This window comes from Typopeltis vanoorti, chromosome 9 (genome assembly GCF_054136105.1).
Source record: "Typopeltis vanoorti isolate ZY-2024b chromosome 9, IOZ_Tvanoo_1.0, whole genome shotgun sequence".
NCBI classification, from domain to species: Eukaryota; Metazoa; Arthropoda; class Arachnida; order Uropygi; family Thelyphonidae; genus Typopeltis; species Typopeltis vanoorti.
The window spans coordinates 39,239,955-39,259,273 of record NC_143557.1 but is presented as its reverse complement, the minus strand read 5'-3'; the positions used below and the strand labels follow the sequence as shown (position 1 = coordinate 39,259,273).

Genomic DNA, 19,319 nt, shown 5'->3' with positions numbered 1-19,319 from the left:
TCTTCCTCCTGGCACAGTCCTGAACGAAATTCAAACTTTTCATTTGATTTTTCACATTCTACTTTGATTTCGCCCTTTCTGTCTGGAAAAGGTTCTGAAGTGATTGATGTTGTTGAATTATCTTCGTCTAAGTTTATATATTTCAGTATGGATCCTCGTAATTTTTCCTTTTCCTTTTCCTTATCACTTTCATTCTTTCTTTTGCGATACCAGAGAGACATTTAGTTTTCCTATCCGACATATCTAAACATATAATAAAAAACATTAATAATAATGGTAATCATAATAATCATAATAATAATAATAATAAGCAGAAATTATTTTTTCTCTTTTTGAATGAATAAATAAATGTCGTAATGACCCAAATTGACTTAAACCTTTCTGTACAGATTCCGAAAAAACTCCGATCTGTCCGTCTGTCAGGTCTATCTGAAAGGCGGTGGTATGTTTTATAACAGGTACTAGAAGAGAAACAAAAAATTGTAATTCCAATTTTTCCCCAATTATGTATTTTTAGTAGCAAAAAACTAGGCCAAAACTATGGTTCGGTTGAATGAACATTCCTTTGTTCATTGTTGAGTGAGGTTTTTAAAGAGAATGAAACCCAAAGAAGATATTTCGAAGTTGGCACCGCTAGAAGTTTTAACAATGTTACGTTTACGTTACCTATTTCATCGTCAATATTTTAAAATTAACTATAGGCTATATCGAATTTATTCCATCGGCCGCCTGCGGGCACGCACGCCCTGCACACCTATTAGAACCGGCCCTGCCTTTTAGATTTTCTTTTTTTTTTTTTTTTTTTTAACTCGGTGTGTTCCAAATGTAGCCGATAAGATATGCTACTAATTTTTCGATAAATGTGTATTGCTTACTACATAAATAGCTCTCTAAGCTGTACTGCAGCTTGTCCATAGCATCACCTTATTTTTTTGGCTTAAATATTAGCTCACTTCGCAGCTACAAAGTGTGCCCATTAAATGTACTAATGAAATTTCATTTTCGTCAAGGGATATTTAAAAGAAAATTGTATTTACTGTGTTTCCGATAAAGCAAGAAAGAAAGGATTAAAGTTTCAGAGAGGATAGCCATGCTCTGCAATTAAATCAGTCAAAGGAGTATTAGCATTAATGTTATTAAGAATTAATTGAATATAAAATAATCAACATATCGACCAGAACATTTTTTTAAATTCATATTCCTTAACATCTGGTATATTAATATATGAAATGTAATTCGAATTCTTTTTATAAATTAAACATCTTTCTGTATTTTTATTTCACAAATACTGTAAATCGTTATATTTATCCTTTGTTATATGATATTAAATTAAGGAGTAAAACCATCTTATTTTCTTCCGTAGTAAATTATTAGATTTTTATTTCAGTCTCTCTCTCTCTCTCTCTCTCTCTCTGATTAGATGTTATAAATAAATTAATAAAATCATTCGAAAAAGGTAAATACGACGCATTTTTTAGTTTCCATAGGTATGATTGGTTTTGATTATGTCCTGCAGGTGGCAGTGCGTTGTGTTTCCATTGTTACTAGCACGTGATATCATTAATAAATGTTCTTTTCGTTACATTAGTTGTAAATGAGGTTTCCACCTCATTTACAACTAATATTGGCAAAATTAGAAGTACATCAGCTGAAATTCTAATTTATATTTCTCATTAAACATAAATTCTTTGCACATTTGATATGAAAACTAGCTTGTTTCCCGAAATATCCAAAGTTATTAAGTATGACAGCTATGAAACCTGATTCGATTCAATTCTCTTAATTACTATAAACCACAATTACTCTCGCTGTTTAGCAGCCAACAATCAAACATTGAAATAATAATTTTCGCATGTTTAAAATGAATCTGATGCAATGCGGGATTTTTCTTTTACTGCTTATGACTGTTTGTTTCCCGCATTACAAAATGCTAATTTAACTACTGCTTCTCGATGTTTAGTATGGCATTAAATCTCCTACTTCATCACATGAAATTCATGTTTCTGTTTTACTTTCGTAAAGAATTTCCGTACCATTCGTGAACGAGTCAGTACGGTGTATCTTGCCATTTGTAATTCTTACTGTTTACTTTCTGTGAATCTCCGACTGAAATGCATTTAATTTGTATATCTCGAAACCCAATGATTTGGAGATATAATATCTAATATATGATGATCTAGAGCAGGGTTTCCCAAATCGTGTTCCGCGGAAAGTGAATAAGTGTTCCGTGATGTCGGTGACCAAGCCGTGTATTTTTAAACATCGAAGTAATCCGGGAAAGGGAATACCGCTGTTTTTGACCGGTCATAAAAATTGCCTGCAAGCCGATTGCAACAATGGGCGGCGTATCCTCAAAACTGAGGATATTCTCATGTTAGTAACAATCAGCAAGGAAGTATAAAGAAAATTTTTCCACTGAAATTGAAGATCAAGGTAGTCTGTATCCGGTTCTCAAATCTAGTAATACTGAATACTTTCTTCGCAAGTTCGTATTGTAGGGTGAAAGTGCTTTTTCGAAACCGTAGTGCCGCGGTTTTTTAAAAGTAATAGGCCTACAGACTTAAATTTTAATATGCATAAGAGACAAGGCACTTTGTTTAATTTTGGTATTAAGAAATCTCTTATTGAAGGTGTTTGTGACGCAACAGATAGTGAGTCATCTACTGCCAGCCTACAAAGCGATCCCCAGGATGTACAAAAGGAGGAGAAAACTACCAGCACACAGGAGAAAAAGTCTGCATTCACTCGTAAGTAGTCAATGAAAATCAGCACAAATTAATTTAATTATGTTGGCCTGAGGAAACTATACAATATGTTACAAGATTTTATTAGTCCAGTAGTGATTGATGACTGATTTAAATGTAATTTTATATTTGTCAACATGTCACACCGTATACATGAGTGTACTAATACTCTTTCCATAATTAATTATTAATACATTACAAAATAACCAAGGAATTCCGTGAAAATTTCAGGATTTGTGAGGTGTTCCGTCGTAGGAAAAATCTGGGAAACGCTGATCTAGAGGGACGTCTTAAAGTGATTGAATACATGTGATTGAAGTTTACATCCATTGTTTCCATTACCGTTATGTACAAAGTCCAGAAATAAAGCTTGCGATAGGCCTGGGAGTCCTGCAAACTGTTCCTTTTCTCCAAGTGTTCTTACTTATTTTTTTAATTGTTAATAAGTGTTAATAAGTGGTAATTCATAAATGGGAGGCTATTTCTTTGCATACTTCAATTTACTGTCAATTCTTCCAAATGTTTTAACAGATTTACAGAGCGAGGAATTTTCGATGCCAACTTCGATACATTGGCTCTGGAATTGTTCTTAGAGAATGCAAATAACAGAAACTAGACATCGATGTGAAAGAGTATACAGTGAGTTGGCGAGAAAGTCAGACAAGTATCTAAAGGAACTTTTACATAAACTACTCTGTGTATGACGTATTCAATGGTTGCATGAGTTTGCGATTTGTACCGAGTTAATAACCTGTTTAGAGCTTAAGTGATGCCTTGAGCGAAATAGACATTTTTACCCCGCAGTTTCAAGAATAAGTCGGGAAGAAATTTTTGACTGCTAGTTTGGAAATAGGAATTTAAGAAACTTTTCTTGATCTGTTTAGTGAACGGTTTATCAGATGAACGACTTAATGCCGTGTACTCTCATCATTGGAACTCTGCATTGGTCGTTCTTAGAAATAGCTTGAATATTGGCTAATCTCCGAATTGAACATTCGGAGAAAGCCTATCATATTTAAGACGTTTGCACATCCAATTTGCAGAAGATTCTTCTGATATTTTTCTATTGAAAAATCAAATGGAACTTTGAATAGTGCATGTCTGTACTGGCAAAATACATTTACCAAGGTCATCAATGCAAGACTTAGACGATAAATAATAAAATCACGAAGATTAACTCATTTGTCCTTCTTAAAATGACTGACAACACGTCGCTGAGAGCGAGTGACTGCCGGAATACTCCACGGGGATGAAATCGATTAGAAAGGTGCGAAAGGGATTGACAACAGTTGATTGCTTGTGATCTTCCGAACAGCTTTTGTGAGATAGTTGGTGACTGCCAATGCCTCGGGAAATAAATTACGAAAACATTCACAATGGCCGGTGATGACATCACGAGTTCGGCGAATGTATCAGGAAATGAATTTGATAGAGGGAAGCATAAAGATTTTTAGCCAAAGAAAACCACAAGAAGTAATTATCGGTAGGAAGAAATTTTCTGTTTTCATGTAATAAAAAGTTCACGTCAAAATTCTGTCTTGCATCAAACGACTTCAGCTGAGTGAAAGGCAAACAATCAATAATTCAAAGAATAAGAATTCGCACCCAGCACGAAAACCGTTTTGTATCGCGCATGCGTAGTTTTCTCCATCCATGATGTAAAAACTATCATAGATAACAATGTCAAAATGTGTTTAGGTATCATGTATCAATATTCATTTAATTAATTAATATATATATATATATATATATATATATATTAAAAAAAAACAGTTTCTACTAATAGTAATCCTTTATTAGATGGGCTAATTTACCTTCAATTCAAACCAGTATAAAAATTCTTCTCTCTATGAGAAGAATCGAACCCAGTTTTTTGCCAGTCAAAGGGCATGGGGAAATCAGGAAACCTTAAAATATCTAAGATATTTTATCTGCAATGTCCAGAATCTCCCCCAGGCGTGTGCCTAGATTTTTCATGGTGGATTTGGACACGCAGTTAAGCATTTTTGTCATGGCTGTCCTAAGGAAAGTACATTTCACCCGGCGCTGGTGAGGTAGGAAAATATAATGTGGTAAGGCTCCCACAGATTCCACCCAAATAATGTAGTGTATTATAGAAATCCATATCTTTTTAATCAATATTAGATTACGTATTGTTTAAGTGTCCTGTAATTTTACAGAATAAAAACGCAGATCCAAAAAAGTAAATTTTTATTACTCAAAAATATTTAACTAATTAAACATCTTTATTTTTACTTTTAGCGTCATCTATAAGTTGACGTACCTCTGTTCTTCCTACTCGTAACTCATCTGCTATAAAAAAAAAAGATATTATTCTAAAACTATCCTCTAAATATTTACGAAAACGTATTCGTTTATAGTTGGTATGTAAAAATATAGAAGACACAGCAGTAACGATAATCTTTAGTAGAATATACATGAAAACAACTTACGTTTCGGAAGTAAATATAGTCACACTTTGGTAAGGTGGAGTCTGGTGGACCCCCAGCACACTTTACACCTCTGCACACTAAACTTGCTTGCACGCAGCAGCCTGTCGTCGAGTAGCGGATTACGGGAGGGGGAAACTATATTGAGGCATGACTCACTGCCACACGTTGTTAAAAAGTTATAGTCTATTTAAAATCTTTGGGATCTGTGACACCCCACCTTACTAACTTTGCGTCCTAGTGTGACTAATAAAAACGATCGAAAGTTAGTTCACAATGGCATGCTAAGTAAATAGTATTATTGTAGATTTACTCAGCCTTAGGCCAAGTGTCTTCATTACCAGACGGCCGCTGGATTTCACTCTGAAACGTTAAACCTTGAACAGTAACCCTTCCGGCATAGATTTTAAACTTAAATTGATTATAAAAATTTTTCAATGTTTGAATTAAAAATTAACGCTAATGCAGATTAATAGTTCCGAAAGTTAGGTTATGCTAGCACTTGGCATCATAAAACTGGTATTGCATTTCACAAATGAGTTTTTTTTTTATACTTTTATTTGTTAATAGTATTAACCCAAGTTTCATTTTTATAAAAAAAAATTATAAATTTTTTATAAAAATTTATAAAAAAATTTCACATTTTTTGTGAAATTTACCAGTTTTATAAACGTACGTGCATAAAAATTTCCCCTTTAATTGATTATATTGAGTGAAAAAAAAAAAAAAAAACTGTTGCTTATACCGCCACCGCTAGAGGGAGACTGGTAACAGTTCATTCCATAACAGGAATGATCTAAAAGCTTCTCTTCGTGTGTGTAATTAAAGGTAGATTTTATAGTGACGTCTGTGAAGTTGTTCATATCTAAATTTATAACACAGTACTTATAGTTTTTGGATCTTAAGGAAAATAAAATGAAAATAAGCATTTCTTCTTACAAATGCTTATTTTCAGTTAAAGACAGTTAAACGTAAAATTACTCGGCGCTTAAATTCAAGCGAATTTGAGAGGTTTCGCTATCTAACAGGTCCACGTATTATTATTTTAATTTAAGGAATTTTCTTTAATCGACAGAATGAAAGAATGGCTGAAGTCTGTACAGCTTAGAAACGCAGGCGAAATGCCAAGAAATTGTCACGAAAATCTTAACGAATAAATTTACAATTTTCTTTCCAACGCACGAACACATTGTTGAACGCCAGAAGAAATTAGAATTATTGGCAAAATGCCAAATTGTGCTCTACCAAGTATGTCAGTTGGAAAATATGTGCGATAAAACTTATCACACGATATGTAACAGATTCCACTCATTACCAGCTTGATTGATCGGTTTCCTGTACTCACTGATATCAGAAATCTGATAAAATATATTTTGAAGCACTAACAGTTGAATAATCAACACTTTTAATGGAAGCAACGAAGTATTTTTCGCAGTCGAAAAATATGTGGCCGAACGCTATTGAAATAAAATAATATTTCCTCGTTATTATTAGCTTGCAAAATTGGGTGCACGTGCTCTCTTCCATTGTTTAATTCATTCTGTTTTATTTCCATTCGACTTCCTCATGATTAAAGTTAATATGCAGATTCTAGAGGTCGTCTTCTTCGCATTGCAACAATTTTCTGCATCATTAAAATGAAAACCGATGCGTTTTCATAGGCGCATTTCGCAACAATGAGTAAGCGCCTATTTTAGTTCTATTGTGCTTTCTACGCAACTTCGCTTTGTAAAGATGATATTTAATGATTCATTATTTGATATCATGACTAAAAATTTGAGTTCTCACTTTTGGTTACAATCTGGGATTTTCTAATGCCAAAATTTAGCAGAAATTTTAAATTATACAAACTAATAATCTTAATACGCGTTGATATATTTCATGCTGGCAGCATCAAGTATATATATCTACAAAGTTATTTTTAAACTAATAATAATTTTAAAGCTTATTCCATTTAATATTTATGGTTCTAAAGGTTTCTTTCCTTTGTACTGCTGTTCAATTCCTGTTTATTAGTACTATTTAGGAAGGTAAAAAAAAAATATTAAAAACAGGAAATTAATTATAAAAAAGTTGCACTTATTCGTTCGAGATCGAGAGTGGAGTTGAAACACTGCGCCCAATAATGTATGCTTAACAGAGAAAGAACACGAGACTGTATTATCACAACATTTATGCAGTGTTATTTTAAACAGACAGAAAATGCGTCATCACCGATAGCGCAAGCTATCAAGTGAAAAAATTAAGTGGTTCAAACTCTTTCAATATTATGCCGAAACGTTTGCCACGGGTAGGGAAACCTTATCTTAGGTGAATTTCGCTATATAATTTTTACTAATTCAGTAGGTTTGTTGCATTTTCAAAAGGTTATCACATTATCCTTTAAGATGCTTTTTAGGTAATTAATTATTTTTTTTTTAAAAAAAGTGCTCTCTCAGTTGAATTAGTATCAACGAGAACCACATTACTATACTATACGGAAATGATTTTCATCTGGTTGAAATTGATCGTTGCAGTCGACAGTAACGATACTTATTTCGTGTAAAGAGGCTGGCATAGTTGCACTCCATAAAGCAAGCTATCTTTGAGGTTGTTTATGGCTTCTGCTGTAAATTGCTATTTCTACGAATATAAGCCATTCTTATAGGCATGCTAGAAAATGAAGTGTGACTGGTGATTGTGTAGCAGTATGACACATTTATATATGGATTAGACTGGATTCGGTTATGTAGAATTAAGGTTGGAGTAACCAAGTCGTCGCTATTTTAATAACTGCGTGTTTTTTATCGAGTCAGACACGAAATGCATTTTTTTACGATTCTCTTAGATATTCGTTTTAGAAGGAAAATCAAACATGATATGGAAAATCACTAACCGAGGAAACTTCGTCAAATGGTACGTAAGTATCCTGACAAGAAGTAGCCAACTCTAAATATTTGCCTACTTTACAATAGCTGGCTGGCTCCCAAATACCTTCCCCCCCCCTTTTTTTTTTTTTTTTGGCTGAACAGCGCTTATTTCATTTGCTTTTTTTAAAAAAAAATAACTTCCCCTCACGAAAGGTTATAAAAGGTTATAAAGGTAATTGAACATTAGATTAGTTTGGGGTGGGAGGGAATCATAGGAGTTATGCACCTGGCTAAAGCTAAATAATCCGAGTGTCTGCGACTGAAACTAATCCTAGAACTTTTTTAAAGCGACTTCAGCCCTACAATAAGCGGAATGCTAGGTTCACCAGAAGATCTCTATAGTGTTTGGGTAGTCACCATATAAGGGATAAGTTCAGGGAGGAGGGGGGGATATCAATTTTTTTCCTTTTTTGCATCTTTATAATAAAGTTTTCAATTTATTTCATCGTTAGTCAGCTTTTCAAACTAGTTTCTTTACGATGGCTACTGAAAGTTTTCCTTCCGGAAAAGAGGTCAACTGTCCGGAGAATATGATTCATTTATTATACATACACTAGCCTCAGATTTAGTTTATTCGGCTTGACTCCCAGAACAACTCAATCCTCCCTCCCTTTTTTATGCCAGTTAAGAGCTAACTGCATAACCTTCTAAACTACGTGATATTAGTGTGTGTGTTTTTTTTTTGTTTGTTTGTTTGTTTTGGAGGGGATAGTTTTTAAGCAATTCTGTAAAGTCGAAATTAAAATAATTTGTATAGAGAAACACCCCATTCATAGCAAGTTAAACTTTTACTATTTCAGCTCAATTATTTTATGATTTCATCCATGTCCGTATATTTCAACACAGATCCTTTACCCATTGCGATCAATCATAGAATCTTATCACACTGACGCAGGCTCGCACAAACGTAATTGAAAGTGATTCGAAAGCCATTTGACAACTTAGCAGTGCAGGAAAATATTTCATGCGCTGATGCACCAGTGACTTAATCGCTCATCCACTCCCATAGTCAAAGAAATGCATTCATCCTGTTGATAATTGGATACACCGAGTGACACCGTCATGACCTCTTCGGGAAGAGCACGACACCACTTACTACATAACTCACAATCATACCGTACCTCCATTGTACACCACTATACTACACAACCACCATATACACACTATTCCCTTCCCACTAATTGCGTGTGTTCTCTGGCAGATTTGCCTGTATACGAGTGAAAAACCTGCATTTTTGGGAGGGAAGGAAACCCTGTTTTTCTTAACTCTCTTTCAATTGAAAAGTATTAAGTCCGATACGAAATAACTCAAGATTAGTAAAATTAAGTAGTAACAACAGCTTGATGCTATAGTGAATGTTGTGAAAAGCAAAAAATAAATAAATAAATAAATAATAATAAAAAATAATAATAATTTAAATTCGTGAGGAGTTACTTTGTTTTCAATGTTGTTTTTATTCTGTGCAAAAAAAAACACTTAAAAAAAATTCAAATTTCGCGTATTACAAAGACAATAAGTGATGGGAAAATAATCCGTAACTGCGCATTCTGTGACGGTCGTTGTTTAAGTCCGTCATGGCACCGCGTTAAGTGCGCGTAAACGAGAACAGTGTGATTATGGCAGTTGATGTTCGAAAGCTGGGTGTCGTTAAACTTCACCAGCGCCGAACAAACTTCCATTGAGCGCACCCTACTCATCACGTGACCAGGTCTTTTATGTCGCAGAATATTCCGTTCTTCGTTGCCAAAGTAATTTCTTTCATTGTAGTCATCCCACATCATACTCTTGGCCTGCGCTAGTTCGTGTTCCTTTCTTCTTGAGAGAGAGAGATGCCGTGACGCTTTGGATCTTGCTCATTCGTAGAGAGGGAGGGGAAAGCAGCAGCAGCGACAACGCCGAACTTGCCTGTAGCATTCATCGCGCCCGTGCTCCAGGGAGCAAGAGCATTGGTCGTTTGCCTCTGCCCATGTGGGAGGAAGTTACACATATCGAACGTCGTCGGCTGCTGCTAACAATCCTTTGCCATCGAAGCTGCGATGATAAGAATCGATAGAGGATGGTGAACGAAAGGAATGTGCCGAGGAAACGTTTCGTAGACGCTGTCGAGCTCTTCCAGACAACCTTCGGAACTGGTTCGCAGAATGTGTGTTTGTGCATGCGAGAACCAATGACGGAATGATTAAAATCGGGTGGCTGTTATTCTATCTTGTTATTATTTATTGTGTTTTATCTGTGTGTGCGTGTTGTCCTTGCGGACAAAGGTTCTGTGTGGGTAACTTCAAAGTTCGTTTGCTGTTCGTCTTACGAAGTGTTGCGTAGCTCTCTGGTGATCAAACGAAGGCAGACTGGAATTTACAGCTACAGGTAAGGTCTTTCTTAACTTGCACCTGTTGTGTAATAATTTTATGAATAGCAGTTTAATTATTGTAATAGACTGTATACATACACGTCTTTATATAAATACGATAGCTGAATATTTTTGTTAATTTTTATTTTCGCGGTGTTAGATTTTATATTTACATCATAAACATGTCGTTTAATCTACGAAGTGTTTTGAAATAAGTCTATTCTTAATAAATTATTTTGCCTACATTCTAGTGCTTCCCCCCCCCCAATGTTTGAAGAAAGTGTTTTTTTTTTGTTTTTTTTTCCATATCGAATGAACTTGAAATCGATCTTATTTCTGTAGAAAAATAAAATAAACATAAATATATCAAGAGTTTTTTGCTGGAGGTCGGGATAATCTTTCAAAATAAGATTCCACCTAGTGATCGAGTTTTCTCTACTTGTCAAAAAAAAAGGAAAAAAAAAAAACGGTGTGCGTCATACTCTAACAAAATAAAATAATCAGAAATTCTGTTGACACATCGTGATTTTCGTTCCGACTTCACTGTGATAGAGCCATTCATTACTGCTTGAATCACTGTAAAACCTCAATGACCCAGTTCGAACTTAGTGACTGTGGAATCTGTATTTTACAACACAGACTGCACTTTCTAATAATTCAATTAACAACATAATTGTGGTTTGAGCGTACTTACGAACCACACAAGCGATAGAAAAACGCTTCCTTGCATAAACATAATAAAACTTAAATATGATGGGTTCACTTCTTTTTTTTTTTTTTCATTTAAAATAAAACTTAGCTATTGCTTAGCTTAATGTACATTGCCGACATGGTTGACCGAGCGGTCTTTCTTTTCAGATGATCTTTCTTTTCAGTCTGAAACCACCATCCCACCTTTCTTATTCTGGAAGTCTTGAAGGAGTTTTGAAAAAGTTTCAAGCTTGCTTTCCAGCACAGCACGGTTTCCGGATCGATATTTTACCCCCTCCACAGTGCTGAGTGTATGATACATTTATTCTTTCACTAGTAGGAAAAAAAAAAATGCACATAAAACATGTGAATGTCTATATACATAGAAACGTTTTATTATAATTTTATTAATGAACGTTGCCAACTTTAATTTTTCTCAAGTGGTTTTAATATCAATACAAATGAGTAACTTATTCATTTTACAGTCCGAATAGTTAAAATTACGTGACCGTTCTGTACGTTTTCCCACAAACTGCACAACTACTGCAGTTTAGATAGCCGATGCAGTTCTTGGATAGTTACAAGACTGTTTGTTTTTCTGATAACTCGTCAAGGTCATCCCATAGGGTGGCTAACGCTAATAAAGCTGTTGCGCCATAGTTAAGTAGCATTGTGTACTGTCCAGGTTTCGAACTAGCTCTCCACTTGTTAATGGAAGGATGTTGGACACGTAATCGGCCATGTCGCCTTCTGGCTGCGTATCCGTTAAATTACTTCCTTTTAGCAGCTTGTATGACGATAGGTAATTCTTCGGTTAGAACTGCCGCAGATGGCAAACGTTGATTACAAAGTAGTAGGAATCGTACGAAGAGCTCTGCGTTTTTTGGGAATCTACTACATTACGAAACATGCGAAAATATTCGCAATTAATAATGAACTACGAGAAATTCAATTCGTTAATTTTGGGCCTTAAGTCTAAGTGTCTAGGTTTAAGGCTGAAATGTTTTTTTTTTTACTTGAGCGATAATTTACCCTTATGATGTATCTTTAATCTAGTTCGGACAATCTCCGTTCTCGAACATGGCTTCAGTCCGCATTAATACTTAAACCAACATCCTGTTGGTGAGCTTTTAATTTCGAGCATAAAAGAAAAGCCAAGTACCTAACATAATACCGGCATTTAATTCCTAACATTTGCTAGTTTTAAACTCTGAAACTTCCTCTTTAGATCAATTAATCCGTTGGTGTATAATTACTCCTAAATTAATCCAATCGTTTCCGATATCACTTAAATTTGCGGTTTTAATAAGCATTAAACTTATTTCTGTAAGTTTTTAAAATTATTTCTGTTAATGTTCGTATGTTTTTTATTTCTCTGTATGCCGTACTAATTTGTTACATTTCGAATATCGCCCTATTTATCCTTTTAGCCGGATTAGAATTTCCGTCTATGACGAACCTCCTTAGAACGGCTTTTCAATCATTCACAAAACAGGTAAACTAGCTTACGAACACGCTATAAACTGATAGCGCATCACCTTCGTAACTTCATTTATTTCTCCTGTTTTTAAACTAATTAAAAGCGACAGACTTAATTTAAGTACTTGAATTTTATAATAGTTCCAATAATCCGATTGATGGCAAATAGCTGAATCTCGCAAGATTTCTTCAATGTTTAAATTCATTAATTTAGGATGATATTTTAGAACTTTAACAAAATCTCGCCGAATAACATAAACTTTTGCGCACGGATTGCACAACTAAGATATACTGGTGTAACACGGAAAGTGACGTCACAACAGCAATTATTTCAATCCAAACCGTTCTGTTTTCGACAATCCTCCATGAAGTGCGTAGTGTCCGGATGGAAATAACGTCTACTGCCCAATAACAACGGATGTCAAAATCACTCCAGCGATCTCTTTTTTTGCTTGCGGGTTGGGCTGGTCATTTATCTTTTCAATATCGCTTTCTTTAGGAGTAAGACGTGATACGGTTACATGCATCGCAGTACTTCATCACAGACGGAAATTCTTCAGGGAATTAACCTGAGTACGTGATTCATTCTGCGTTACATAAGTTTTAAAATGTCCCTCAAATTTTTCCTATCAGCCGCACACGAACGCCGTGTTGTATATTTCACTTCGGTAACCGCGGTGATGTGTTTTTTATGAGGTAACCTGCAAGTCGGCGTAAGGTCAAAAGTTGCAGTAATTCTTCTGATTTTAAAGTGAACTTCCCCTCCCCAACACGAAGATCACTTGGATAAGCTAATATTCAGTGCTTCGCCGAACCTTGATGTCCTCGCGGTTATTATTATGGCATTCTGACGTTTCCACGTGTAATCGTACAAAAACTATTTAAAACAAAGTGAACGTTATTACAGGCGTGATCAAATACTCTTAAAGCGAATGGAATATGAAAAAATTTTTATCTTTAATATTAGTTTCAAACAAACTTAAAATTATGAAATATTTAGAGAAATGTAAAATAAGGTAAACTTGAAAGCCATAGAACACGTATAAAAAGGAATCGGCATGCATGCAAGGCAAAGGTTCACTGTTAAGTAGCTTCCGTTACTAATCTGGATTTACCAGTGGTTGGTAGAGGAAGGTAAACGTCTCCAGTCTACAAACCTGCGTCGTTCAATACCACTCCATATTTTGCATAGCCTGCCCTGTGCACTTTGTTTTCGTCATCGGCCTTACTAAAGACTGCAAGTACTTTTTTTTTTTTTTTTTATTATTCGCATTATTGACTGGGAAAAATTGTTTTTTTTATCTCGAAATATTTACCTTATTAGCAATTGCGATCAGCTAAGAAATTCTTCACTGGAGAGAGTTACGAAAGCAACGGAACACAAACGAAGAATATACAGTTCGAGGAAAATCACGCTTCTCAGTGACTTTGAATCTTGGGAATGAAGTTTCCGTACGAAAATTCTATGGTAGAGGAAGTTGACCAACTTGTGGTCAAAAAAGCGGTTTTGTTTTTCTCATAATTTAAACAACATTCACTCCATTATTTATCTGCTTGTTTTAAGTGACTCATTGGGTTCTTTTAGAAACTCGCTTAGCTCAGTTATTAATGACTGAAGAGACCCGGGTTTGATTTTTGTCATAGTACAACAAGTACATTCGGGAAGGAATGTTTTCTATTTTCGGTTTTGTTTTTGCCCCGGAAAGGTATCCCTACTACGAACACTCGTCTCTAGTTATATAATGACTGCTCTCAAATTTCTGTAATATACGCGGTCAAGTAGGCTTAATATTAATCTTAACACATCGGCAAATCAAGGCTTGGGAAAGCGGAAAAACTTGGATGCGTGTAACAACTTAATCCTTGGAATTAAGAGTTGAACCCATTGTCAAGGAAGCATGTCTCATTCGTGTGTAAAGAGGAAGATAAAATCAGTAATCAAAAAATATTTGAAAAAATTTCACGTTACTCTGTCATTTGATTTTGTATTACTAACATTTGGATCTATTTGTGGTTCTTAATAAGGTACTTAAATCTCCTTTTTATTATTATCCATTTCACACTTTTGTGCAAATTCTATAGACGTAAACCTCTAACACATTCAGGTTTAGATCTAGTCTTGAGAATTCTGCTAGTGTTTCTTGCAACCAATTCCATTTAATCAAATCTGTGTCATAACAATTCATCTTCGTGCTATTTACCCATTCGGATAAGCACTATAACACGGTTTTATTGTTTAATTATTAATGTTTCAATTATAAATCAGTATTGATAAATCCTGCTGCCTTCGAAATTTGAATAAGCTTTTTCGAAGAGTGACATCTAATATCACCTGTTTATACTGTTGTCACTTTTCCACGGGTAATTATTATCCACTGAGCTCATCGCTTGTTTATTTTGTCAAGCGGTCTGGTTTTTGTGGGTGTGGCACATTTAGTGCCGTGTTAATTGCGTTGTAACCATTTTCCGCTCTTCACAGTAGTGTGAAGTGTCAAGTTCCCAGAGGTCTAAAAGTATCGCGAATTGTCTAATCGAAAGCTTTGTGTTGTGGTTCGGATTTCCGTATTACGTTACAAGAGAACGTTGCATTGTCATAGAGTTCATAATCCTCTCCGCTCCCAGAATTCTAATTTTTTTTTTTTTCATTCTTTTTGGTGTCCTATTTGTAAATGTGCGATGAAGATTTCTAAAAAAAAAAAAAAAAAAAAAAAAAAAAAAAAACCTCACAGATAATTAAATTCACAAGTTCAGCCATATTCAGTCCTTCCTTGGGCATTTGCTGAGACTATTTCACGTCTGTTCTTATGGGCATAGCTTGAAGAATTAATGTTTCGTTGATCAAGATCTTCGTCTATTTTCATCTAAACTATACCAGTATTGCGTAAGGACTTTAACTGAAGATTTCTTTATAGATCTCTTATAAAGCCAAGGGTTTTCTCCTCTGTAACGCACATTAGTCGGAAAACATTTGCCCTACATAAAGAGCTTTCCCCAATCCTCAACACTGATCTACTACAGATTTTGTAACTTTGTAGTGAGGGGTGGCGGAAGCTCATCGGTTAATTATCTTTTTTAATACAGGAATAATTAATACAGTTTGCCGGATAATAGCGGTATACAAAAAAAAAGTACGCCCACAGATTCGAGACCCTTCGACACTTCTGCGCGTGTCAACAGAACGCGAATCCATTCCGATAATAGGGTAATCAGTCCGTAGAGTGGGATGAGTTGTTTATTATTACCGGTCGGAAAATTAACTTCTCTTTTATGATTATTGTAGTTAACTATGTTGCTCGTATAACAGTTGGAAAATTTTACCTATAAAGCACGGGATTTCGCGTGTTGGCGACCAATTCGGACGTTCTTCATTTCTTTCTTCCCTTCAGCATGAATCGACTATTCTTGGAAAGTCACAAAGCAGAAATTTACAAACTGTGGGCGAACTGAGATACGTTCAAGAAAGACTACATATTTCAAGCGAACATCTTCTAGATATGATGCAGGTATGCAGCACAATTTAAAAAAAAAAAAAAAGCGAACAAAGATGGGAGAGGATATCTTGTTACTCTTGTGAGCGTTAGACAAACTTGCAAGTAATTGTCATGGTTTCCGAATATTAATATATTATTGCCATTTACGGGAATTGATAATCCGTAATCAGTAGACGAGATTAATAATCGAAATTCAACTAAACCAGTAAACGTGGTCAAAGCGCTTAATTATAGGGAAAACTAATTATAGGTGGTGCATGTGTTGAAATCAAGAGGCAGCACGTTCTGAGCTGAGGAATTTTTGTGGCCATTACTGGAATTGTTCTACTTTACCAAATCACGCATAAATCAAAATTAACTCAGAGTATCTGGAGAAATCTGGTTCAGTGTTATATTAGGATTAGGTGTTGTTATTTTTTGTGTGTGATGGGTGGAAAACCCTTACGGAAATTGGGGGAAAGAAAAAAGATCTGACGCCTAAGGAATTTAGACTTTCAGATTTGAGTGACAGCTGTCACGTGTGAATTTAAGCCAATCACACGAAGAAGACGAGAGTAACGAAGTTTGGAATTTACTTATCTAGTTGTACGATTAGTTTGTAGAATATCACTTTAAATGCGGAAGTTTTTTTGTTCCCTGTAAGAAACTACGTGACGGAATTAAGTGACTTGTACAGGATGCGTTTCGGTATGGAAAGCGACAAATGTGGAATAGATGATACTAGTTATAATTCGAGAAAAAAATAGTTGGCTTTCAGGCATCCTACTTCATAAAATGAAGATATTTAACCAATAATGTGCCTTTTTTGACAGCACTAAAATGCTGTGGGAGCTATGCTAAGAGTGGTGAGCTTTACTTGCAGATAAGATTGTTAGCCGAGTGTGTTTTCCTGGAGATAAGTTATCTTAAATTGGGTAAAAGCATTCTCAGCTTGGATCGTTAGTGAGAACAAATTATTTAAAATATTACCGGAAGGTACTTTTATTTATTATTATTTTTAACTGGGTCCATTGTGAGGGGGGGGGAGTACAAAAAAAAGTACTAAATATAATTGAGTGCCTCCGTAGCTCAATTGGAAGAATTACTGTACGTAACGCCCTTCCTTTAGAAAAGGCCTGAGTTCAATTCCCGTCATGACGGGAGGAATCTTTAAGGACTTCTTCAATCGAAGGTGAGTTAGCCGATCTCATACGGAGGAAGCAGGGTTTTTTCTCCAGGAAACTCGGGAGAAAACGCACGCAATTCACAGACAAAAAAATACTTGTTGTGGTGGGCGGGGTAGATAGCGCTTATGTAGTTGATTGGTAGTGGTGGAGAAGGAGAGTTGTGCAGTGGCCTCCCGCGATGAGTCTTCGTACTCCTTGGAGGTGCCACGAATAATAATGGTCAGACTTTAATAGTGAAGAATGCATGGTCGTACCGAAAAACTAATGATAAAGCCGCTTATTATTAATCTAGAGATCGCAGATGTGAGTCCTGAGAAAGATAGCAGCGTGAACAGATGGCATCCAGGGGCGAATGCTGGTCTTGAAATTCACGCTTGCTCTTGTTATCATTCAGGGAGTGACAGGTGTGATTGAAGTCTGATTGGCAGAATAATCAATTACCATTTAAAACTATATATTTAGGAATTTACGTACATTTAATCATACAAATGCAACATTTATTTTACAGAAAGTATTCTATCTATTTCAATTTTAGCTACTTGAATACAAATTCTATCTTACGGTTCTTTATGAACTGGACAATAACATCGTCATAAAAAGTTGGTTGTAACTTAATTTTCCCAAGCAACACGCACACTTGTAAAGGCTGGATGAAGCTCACTGGCTAGAGCTACTTGGACTGCGTATGGCCTGTGTTTAAGACGACGTGAAGGGAGCGGAAATGGCTATGCACGTGCATGAAATCACAGTGCTGTAGGGAGGACATGGAAGCTCCGACAACCGAGCAAGCCAAGGTAGCTTTGACTAGACGAGCAAGCATCGGCCTTCGATACACAACGCAAAGCTCAATTATTGCCGCGCAAGCTTAAGATGTTTTCTGTCTACAAAAATAAAAGCCTAAATGGAATGCTTATAAATGCATATTTATTAACAAATAAATATTACTTCTTTCTCAATTAATGAGCTTGCGCAGCAAACATAGCAAGCATGGAGAATTCGCCCCGGATGGCATTAATGGCAATATCATATTAAAAAATGAGATAAGCGTAATATGAAGGTTTGATAAAGGAGATACTGACTACGAGAGGTAGAGCTTATAACCAGAAGTGAATTTTTGTAGCAACTTCGTGACGGTTATCTTAAGCAACAAGTCAGTAAATCTACTAGAGTGATAAGTATGTTGATAATCTCAAGGAATTAGTGAATTAATTAGCTCAGAATTCCTGTGACAATTTGTACCAGGAGGGGGAAATTTTCCAAAGTGAAAATAAAGCAAAGGTAGAACTTCGAAAGATAATGTTTCTTGTATAATTAATGTGTTAATTAGCAGATTTTAATCGAAGAGACGTCACGGCAAAACGGATAGTACTGAGGGGACACCTTTTACGCGATCTAATATAAAATTCATTCCTGAGACTAAATTTCGTAATACACAAGGGGGGGGTCAGCCAAATCAGTAATCAAATTATTCAAGAAAAAGCTACAGCAAGAGAAACGGTTGTGTTTATTCAACAAGCGATACAGGCAAGAAAACTAGCGTTAAGTATTAAAGATAAAACAATTTTGAATAAATACTAGCTACTCATGCTAATATTAATCCAATGAGCCACTATAGGTATGTAAATGAATGTTAAGGATAATGTAAGCATAATTTAATGTGGACCAATTTTTGAATTCAGCTGCATGCAGAATTTTAAATTTTCCTAGTGTTTCATTATTAGAAAAATCGGGTCCTTGGGTACGTTTACTAAATTGCGTAATACAGGAAGTGAGTTTGCAAGGGGTGGGTCATGTGTAGTGAAGAGTTAGACCACCAAGTCTAGTATTATATACTAAGTAATAAAATTTACTTAATCGTATTCTTCACAGGGCTGACTTGAGCATGGGGCAGCATAATGACAAATGTTTACTTTTTATGAAGTCGGAGAGAAACCAGTCATGTCCTGCGATGGGGAAGAGGAACCAATGACCTTGTGCTAATGCATTAGGGTAAGGAATTTCCCCTGGCAGGTTAGGCCAGCGAAAAAGAGGGCAATCCTTACT

The 19,319-nt window shown here is 35.5% G+C and overlaps 1 protein-coding gene across 2 annotated transcripts in view; it reads left to right on the top strand.

Moving 5' to 3' along the window:
• Positions 1-19,319, top strand: part of LOC150102986 (uncharacterized) — a 181,353-nt gene that overhangs the window by 33,363 nt on the left and 128,671 nt on the right. The window contains exon 1 of one of the 2 annotated variants that reach the window (XM_090398415.1): positions 9,860-10,467. The exons of the other annotated variant lie outside the window; for it this stretch is intronic. The gene's annotated coding sequence lies outside the window, so the exon portion shown is untranslated. Of the gene's footprint in view, positions 1-9,859; positions 10,468-19,319 lie in introns of those variants that run through there. 2 annotated transcript variants of the gene reach the window in all.